Source organism: Urocitellus parryii, chromosome 2 (genome assembly GCF_045843805.1).
Source record: "Urocitellus parryii isolate mUroPar1 chromosome 2, mUroPar1.hap1, whole genome shotgun sequence".
Taxonomy (NCBI): domain Eukaryota; kingdom Metazoa; phylum Chordata; class Mammalia; order Rodentia; family Sciuridae; genus Urocitellus; species Urocitellus parryii.
In genome coordinates this window covers 160502527-160511490 of record NC_135532.1, presented here as the reverse complement: position 1 = coordinate 160511490, position 8964 = coordinate 160502527, and positions in this window count along the sequence as shown.

Genomic DNA, 8964 nt, shown 5'->3' with positions numbered 1-8964 from the left:
TTCACTTTCTATTTTTATCTGTTTATAGAATTTGTAAAAGGAGTTTTAAAGATTTATGCAGTCAAATCTACCCTAATAATTTGCATATATTCTTTCTTTCAGTGGATAGAAGAAAGAAACACATAAAAGTTGATCCACTAGGAGTCTGATTTATGATCTGAGTCTCTAAAGGAATCATACAATTCAACAATCTGTTTGGACCCTACCTTAGGAAACATCAAAATTGTTAAAGATGATGAAAATTCCACTTACATTCTAAATGTTTACCTAAGTCAACCTAAGAAGGATTTCTAGGCAGGATAGGTTGAAAGCTACAAGCTTACCCTTCTGATTTATATTCTGCTTTAAATGTGCAGCATTAAAGTCCAGGTTGGGTTTGGATGTTAAATGCTGACGCTTTGGGTGCTGGGTGTGTTGTCCCTGTTATTTAATCTACAATTTCCCACCTGGTCAGCTACTGACATCCAAAGACTTGGCTGTCACTTCTCCAGTTTTGTACTTTGTTCATCTTTTGTGTTTAAAGTTGCTCAAAAATCAATTTAATTTAAGTCATAACTGATTAGAGATCAGATTTGTAATAGGACTGTTCACCAGACAAAGGTCCCTATGGTATGGGGATAGTAGAGGTAGCATGTGAGGCCTGGGCCACAGAACATGTTTCTAAATCAAGTCTCCAGGTTCAAGGGATGGGAATTAGGAATGGACTAATTCAGGGCAAAGTTCATCTTTTGCCTACATATTAATTAGAAAGAACTTTTTGTATTCTCCTCTTTTCTTTCTCCTTCCAAGGATCAAAATTTTCTTACCCATGACTACTACAACTCTTGTAATTTCTCTTCCTTAGGATATTTGGTAAATCCCTAAAAGAAAGCAGCTTTTTCTTCAAAGTCTGAATTATTAAAAAGGAAGAATGCAAATCCTAATCTCTTTCTTCTTTAGAATACTACTTGGACTTCAGTTCTCCTGGTAGTCTTCCTGAGCTTCTATTTGGAACTTCACCATGTTGTGTTCAATTATTGCTGCTCCTATGGCTTCCCATGATGCTGTGCTGCCTCTTCATTGGTTCATCTGCTTGGTGAGATAGTTATCTCCCTTTTGGGCAGAACTGTAAACTACTCATCTCTAAATCTAGAGCACTTCATATTGAATCTGTGTTAGAACAAAGGAAAATATTTGATTCCAACATGCTGTTATGACCTTGGCTTAGGGGAAGTGGGAGTTAATAGCTTTTGATATAAATGCATGTGAAGAATAGTATCACAGCTGGAGGTTTATCAGATAGTGCTTACAAGAGGAAATATGGTGACCCTCCGATAATCTCTTTAGGGGAACAGCCAAAGAGTAAGAAAAACCAGACATGGTTAGTATGTGTGTCTGCAGAACAAAAGAAAAAATATGTTTGGAGGGTAGGCTATGCACACAATTCTAACAAGTGATGCTCAGGTCACTGTATTCATTGGCCAGTTTACCTGAATTCCATTAGTTAATCTTTCTTATAATATCACCTAAAACAAGATGGATAGTAATGGGATATACAACCCAACATGCCAAGAGTTACTTGGAGACATCTGAAGTTCATATAATTAACCAATCCCGAGATTTATTTGGACATTACAAAAGAATTTTTTACATGCCGAAGGTTCTTGTATTGTGCCTTTTCTAAAAATGATCAAAATATGTTGTAGGGTAGGCTATCAATAGAAATCTTTAAGGCCAGTCTTTTAAACAAACACTTGCTAATTAATTCCAGAAATTATAGAAGTATTTAGAGTTTATGTAACCCACATCCAGGAATAGTCCAGACAAGATTTTTCTTATTGCAAAATTCATCTAATGCCCTTGTCACACTAGGATTCTTTCCATGGAGTACACACACACTACTTGTAAATTATTTTAGTTCCACCTCAATCACAGCCAGACACTTGGAGTCCCCATGTACTTGAAGATTTAGAACATGAAACCCTCCTCTGGTTAAAATGCTGCCTTCCTCCACTTTGGCCCAGTGGGCTGTGAAAAACTGGACTATTGGGGAATAGTCCTGCATCTTCTGGAAAGCCTCTCCTGGATAAGCTGCCTTTTCCTTAACTGTCAGGCAGACAAGGGCTCAGATGGGAGATCCATGGAGTCTGACTTCCTTGACCATCAAGGGGCTGAGGGAAGGTTATAAATAACCATAGGAGCAGTCAGATAGTATTTTTAAAAGTAGGAAAATAGAGTTCAACTTTACTTCATGTGCTTGCCTAGCACATGTGAGGCACTGGGTTCAACCTCCAGCACCACATAAAAAAACAAATAAGTAAATAAACAAAATAAAGGTATTAATAATAATAAAAAAAAAGAAGCAATGTGCTCGCTGATACTGCACAAGAAGTTACAAGAAGACCAACTGATAGTTACCAGCCAAGAGAATGAATGGAATTGTCCCATATTTCAGCGCCTTGCTTATTTTTGTTGTTGTTTTTATGGGTGTATGTTTTGAATGCATGGTGTACTCTCCCCTAAAGTTCTTGTGTTAATGCAGGAGTGTTTGGAGGTGAAATACTGGATTATGAGAGCTGTAATCTATTCAGTCCACCCAAGTTTGAATGGACTAATGGGTGCTAGCTGGGGGCTAGTGGGGCTTGCCTGGAGGAAGTGGGTCCCTGGGTCTATGTCCTGGAAGAGCTCATCTTCCCTGCGGCCCCTTCCATCCTTCCCCTTTCTCTCTCTGCTTCCTGGCTGCCATGAGCAGCTTCCCTCTGCTGAGTTTTCCCATGTTGTGCTGCTTCACCTTGGGCCAGAGGAATGGAGTCAGCCCATCACGGACTGAATCTCTGAAGCTGTGTGCCAAAATAAACTTTCCATCCTCTAAGTTGTTCTTGTCCAGGTATTTGGGGCACAGTGATGCAGACCTGGTTAACACAATGGTAATACATGGAAGCGCAGTAGTCTGCATTTGAGCTCATTTGACATCGATGATGATTGTTGGAATTATGAGCCATTCTGATTCTCTGGCCTCATTAAGAGATAGTACATGGTTAAATCTCAAGCCTATCCTCCTCCTATCCAGCTTTAATTGGCTGTATATGGGTAACTTTTGATGATCACTTGTCGATTTTGTGGTTCTAAAATGTGACTATAATCAACATGGTTATGGACTGTGTCAACTGAGCATTCCCTCCCCCAAAAGAGACCTAAGAAGAAGCCAATTAGATATGAGGAGTAGAATGAAAGCTGAAGAGTGGGAAGATTTGGTAAGATTGTTGGTGAGCACCACAGAAACTCACTTGAGGAAACCAGTCAATTCTTACTGAATTCACATTATGTCCCTTCCGCAGAAAATTATCAGATATCTCCCAATGCCAACAATTAATGTTCTTCTTGTTTTCTTCTTCAAAAAGGGACCAAAATAAACTGTGAGGTAAATAACCTGGAAATGAGACAAAAGACCACTCATGCCTGGTTTCTTTCAGTGCTTTCTTGAATGGAGGTCCTTTGCCATCACTTGGGAGTGTGGATCTTCAGCATCTTACAGCTCCCTGGTCACAGGTTTGAGGTGAAAAAGTGAACCAGTGTGGGCCTGGATGCTAATTCATTGTCTTCATCAAAGTTTCTAGCCTGCTTTGGTGTTCAGTGCAATTAACAGTTTTCTTTGAACAGTACTGCCCTGGGCTGCCTTCTTCTACACAACGTCACAGTGAGCCAGCATAATTCTTTCTTTTTTATGTGGGGAAGTAGAGCAGAGAGGAGTGAACTAGCCCTAGAGGTAAAAATAAAAATAAAAATAAAAAAAGTATCAGTGCTTGGAATGGAATGTTATAATTCTGCCCATCATTCTGATGACCATTAATTTCTGCAGATTGTAAAAGAGAATGCAGTCTTTCCAAAGAAAACTGCCCTTTCAGTTCAGGGCCTCAGGGAAGATCTTTGATGCTGTCTCACTTCCTTGATGTGTCTTTGTGTCATTATAAATAGTCTTTCAAGGAGCTTACAAGAAAAGGCAAGAGCGCAGGCACCCAGTTAACAACAGCCCAGTGAGTAACCCTGGGCAGGGCAGCTGGCTCAGGGAGGGGCAGGTGGGCAGGGATGGCCTCAGGATCCAGAGCTGACTTAAAGCTCCTCCACAGTGCTTGTCCACTGTTTTGTACTTAGAGAAAGCATGGATCTGTCTCTCATTCATCCGCCTTCTGCTTATAATGTCATCTGTTCTCCCTTCCCCAAACACACACAGTTCCATCTGACTCACTGCCATGTTTCTATAACCTTGAGCAAGCCACATCACCTCTAAGAGCTTCTGTTTATTTATAAAAGCAGGATAACACTCATGACTGCCTGCTTGCTGCAGCTCTTGTTAGTGGCACACACGTGTGGCAAAGCTGAGTACTGATGCCAGGTTGCAGCTGGACAAAGGAAGCCAGATGTGGTCCTGCATTTTCCTGGCTCAGTGGCTCCTTCTCTACAAAGATAGATGTTTCCTAGCCTCTCCAACGTAGGACATCTCAAGGTTAAATACCTGGGATTTCTTGAGTTATTTTTCATTTCCCTCTGCCCTTAACTAGAAGATAGGGTTAATTGTCTAAGCATATTAAAAAGCACTTTCTGACCTCCGTTTCCCTAGTTTTTCATGGAGTACCAAATATCAAAACTGGAGGAGACCTTATAGATGGCAAACTCCCAACTTCCTGCCTCAGTATTGAAAATGAGAAAAATAGAGGTTGATAGAACAGAATTGACTTGCTGGGTGTTGTGTGATTAACCTGCATAGTGGCAGAATCAAACAAAAACAAAAACAAAAAAACAAACAAAAAAATCCAGGGTCTCCTACCTATGGAGCTATTCTGTTCCAGGACAGCAGAAGAGCAGGCAGACTCTTAATGTTCCCTCCACATCTCTGGCTAATACATCCAGTCCAAAGTCTTTTATAAAAATCCTTTTTTTTTTTTTTGCTAAATTCACATTACTACCTATAAATATTTACCGGGACTCCATAATATCCAGGGTACTGTATTCATGGTTATAAGCTCACACACATACCCTCTTGCACACACACAAGACTTAAGATTGGGGTTTGACCTGCTTTGTAAGTGAAAAATGTTATTTCTGATGAATGGATATATTATTTAGTACTGTTTTCACAGTGTCTCTCACACATCTGTAGGATCTATATAGGAGATTGTTGCCAAATTGAGAATGACCCTTCCATAAAGTGTGATTATTCACTTTGAGGATGCAGACGAGTACACAACTGAAATTCAGCCGATGGCATAAAGCCTAAACATTGGCACAAACCCACAGAGAAAGACAATTGTAGAGTTGGCATGAAGATGCCTCTGTTGAGCTGCTTTATATTCTTTTGGTTGGACAGCAAGTTACCAACACAAGCATATTTTATAACAATAGACTCTCATGGAGAAGGAAGATAAGATGAATTTTGGTAGAGAAAGGTTAGATTCTGGAAAGCGTGGGGACTGGTCTGCCTATGTTCAGAATTCCTAGCTAGGAAGTAGAGTTAAATTTTGTTAAATACATATTTGAAATTGAGGATACTTCTCCTTGGAATTGGTATTATCAGAGTGGGGTGCTGGTTGTCCTTGGGCCATAAAGAAACCTGCCATGTACTTATTTATTGCAAAATTTTCTCGTTGGCCTCTGAGTTTTCTCTCCTACAGCCTGCTTATGTACTGATCACAAGTTTTCAGCAGCTTACCTTGGGAATCCTAATGAGATCACCATAGAAATGGGCTGTCACCCACAGAAGTACACATGAGCCCTGGCCAAATGCACACTACAAGGTTTATCTTAGAGAAATGCATCCTTGAAAACATCAGCCTGGTGATGACAAAAAAGAATTCTGCCTCGTTAGAGTTCTCTGCAGGAAATATATTTGATAATGTTTTGGCTTTGCAAGGGGAAAAAAATGGACTATGTGGGGGTTACCTCAGTGCACAGTGAAACTGTAATTCAAAAGATTTGAGTCCTATTCTCCAAATACAGAGGTCTAATGTGAAAACAATCTCATTTTCATTTTCCTTTCTGGGAACCCCTCCAAAGCATGGTGAATTGCCAGCTTTCTGTGACCTCCAGTCCCCTTTACTGCTCCCATAGGAAAATTGACCTTGGGACTGTGGAGAGGAGGAAACCCTGTTCTTGTGGATGTAGGGCAGAAGTTTCATTCTCTGTTTGTTCATTCCCCCCAAATCTGGGTTCTCCTGTACCACAATCTATAGAACCACCAAGTCCCAGAAATGAGGGCAAAATATATAATAAAGATACACATTAATCCCAAGCAAGGGCATGGACAAGAAAACACAGGATGGAGACTCAGGCAGACAGTCAGGAACAATTCCTCATGAAGTTTTAGGAATAAGGAAACACTTGATCTCCAGATGCACAGGGGACATAGGACTCCCAAGAGCTTCAGAACATCTGGACCTAAATAGGGCACAGGAATCCCTCCTTAACTATAGCTGGTTCTCCACCTCATAACAGATTCTTACTTGGTGCAAGACTTTCTTAGGTTCCCAACCGTTTGACCCATGAGACATTCATCTGATTATTGTGTTAACCAAACGGAGCATGTATGTGCATGGGGAGGCTCTGACCCTTTCCCATGAATACTGTCCTATATGCACACAACAGACCAGAGGACAGTGGCTTCTTACCTTTCTCTTAACATGAACTCCTTTGATATTTTTGCCCATGGGCACATGGGCTTCAAGGATTTTGGCCTTTAAGGCAGATTTTATTAAGTAACAATTAACGTCTTCATTTTTATTACTCTGAGAAAATCTAATTGAGAGTAACAGCATTACCATCCTGACCTGATAGAATTCTAGCCAAAAGCAAAGAAATTGCTGTTTGAGTAGTCTCTAAAGCCTGAGAACAGGCTGTGTAGTCATTTGGTATTTTTAATTTCTGAAAATAGCTTCAGGGCTCCGTTCTTGCCATTTGTAGGCCTTAAGAATCCAGAGAACTTCTTATGTATTAGAAAAAAAAGAGCAAAGAATTACAAGTGCCCTAGACCTACAGAATTTGTAAGCTGAGTGAAACGGAGAGGCTTTCAGAGCTGTTGTCTCAGGTTTCTTATCTGAAAGGATATCACTTAGAAATGTACTCATCCCACAGCGCTGTCAAGAAGATTAAATAAAGCAATGAATGTACTAGAAAGTTTCGAAAGATTTGGCTTTCTCCCAGGCAAATTTCGCTACTGGAATCAACTTTTAAAAATATTGTGAAATAAATGAAAAAAATTGTTTCCTTTATATTACAATCAATCAAACAATGTTTGTGAAACAGGAGATAAGAACAATTATCTCTAGAGCTTCAGAAAGGGATGAAAACGTGGCAATTGTTATGGGGTGCAGGGGTGTGCACATGTGTGGGTGTTTTGTGGTTACTTTCCTAGAGGAGAGGAAAACACCATGGTACTAAGTTTTATAACTGTACAGGGTCAGGAACATCTGATGGAGATGGAAAGGAGAAGGAAATGTCTAAATGTCTGAGTGTCTAAGCAAATACTTTAGGAAGGACTCTTTATGTTTTATACTCAGAATGCAGACAGTGTAAACACTGGATTGAGCAAATTTCCCAGAGCAGAGCCCTAAAGAACATGGGCTGTCTCATCAGCCAGATACCAACTCAGATTTCACCTTACCTTACTAACTCTGTGACCTGGATAAATAATATAGTTTTTATAAAATGGGAATCAAATAAAAATGTGTAGATACACAGGCAGCAGATCAGTTCCGTGTTATAATAAGCCCACGATCAAGGCAGAATGTTGATATGGGTCCTTAAGTTCCAGCTTCAGCACTTTCTCTTCTCCTGGGGGTTTAGTGATAGAATGATGGCACATGAGTACAGTTCATGTGGGGTCAGTTGATTAGGAAGGGTACTGGTGAATGTGGTGATGCAATTCCCATTTGGAAGGCCTTTGCTATCACATTGCTGAGGTATGTATGAAGCAGGTCAGTAAAAAGAAAAAACTCTGTTCAAAGATGTTCAGCCGACCATATCTCACTGTGGCATTTCTTTATCTTGCTCTTGTAAATGCCTAGGGATTGTAGCTACTTTGGAATTTCTACCAGGTGGCTATTGAAATTTTTAGGCTAAATCTGAACACAAGGGAGCCTGAGAATGGGGGTGGGGAGGGCCTGTTGCTGCAGATTACCCATTTACAGCTTAAATGATACCGACACACTGAACTCCCAAACAATGTGGGTCTGTTTGTGTTGCAGATACCTAGAGCCTTGATATGATGGACTATTGATGGCTCCTCTTGCTTTTAAGTCAAATCTGTTGTATTTAGATTAGTGGATCTTAGTTGAGGTGCATGAGATAGTAAATTCTTGAGTTACCAGAGAAGGACTGGGATGGGTTCATTTATTTCTCTGAAAATGTTTCTGGTGTTGTACTTCAGTTGGGGAGTATGGGTTTGAGTCCATGCAATAGAAAGGAACAGAGGTCTAGCCTGAATATTCGCTGGCTTTATTTAGGAAATATCCAGGATCGGGAAGACTATAGTGACTGCAGCTGTTAGAAACACTTCCTTTTTCTCTCTACCTATACCTCCTGGTACCTCCCCTCATGGAAGGTCCAGTCTAGTTTAACCCTGGCCTTTTGGTTATAGTGGCAGCAAACTGGCCTCAGGCATGGTATCCTCAGGCAAGGCCCAGTGCAGAACCTGTTAATCAGCTTTGTTTACCTTAGTGACCCTCCCATTTTTGCTCCTCCATGTGTTAAATTCTATGACCCTATGGGACAGGCAATCTGTTGGAAACAAGGCAGAGCTGAGTAGAGTTCTGGTTAAGCCTCTAACTGCACAATGTTTGTTTATTTATTTATTTATTTATTTATTTATTTATTTATTTATTTATTTATTGTTGTACCAGTGATTGAACCTAAGGGCGCTTAACCACTGAACCACCTCCCCAGATTTTTTTATTTTTTATTTTGAGACCGGGTCTCAATGGGTTGCTTTACAGC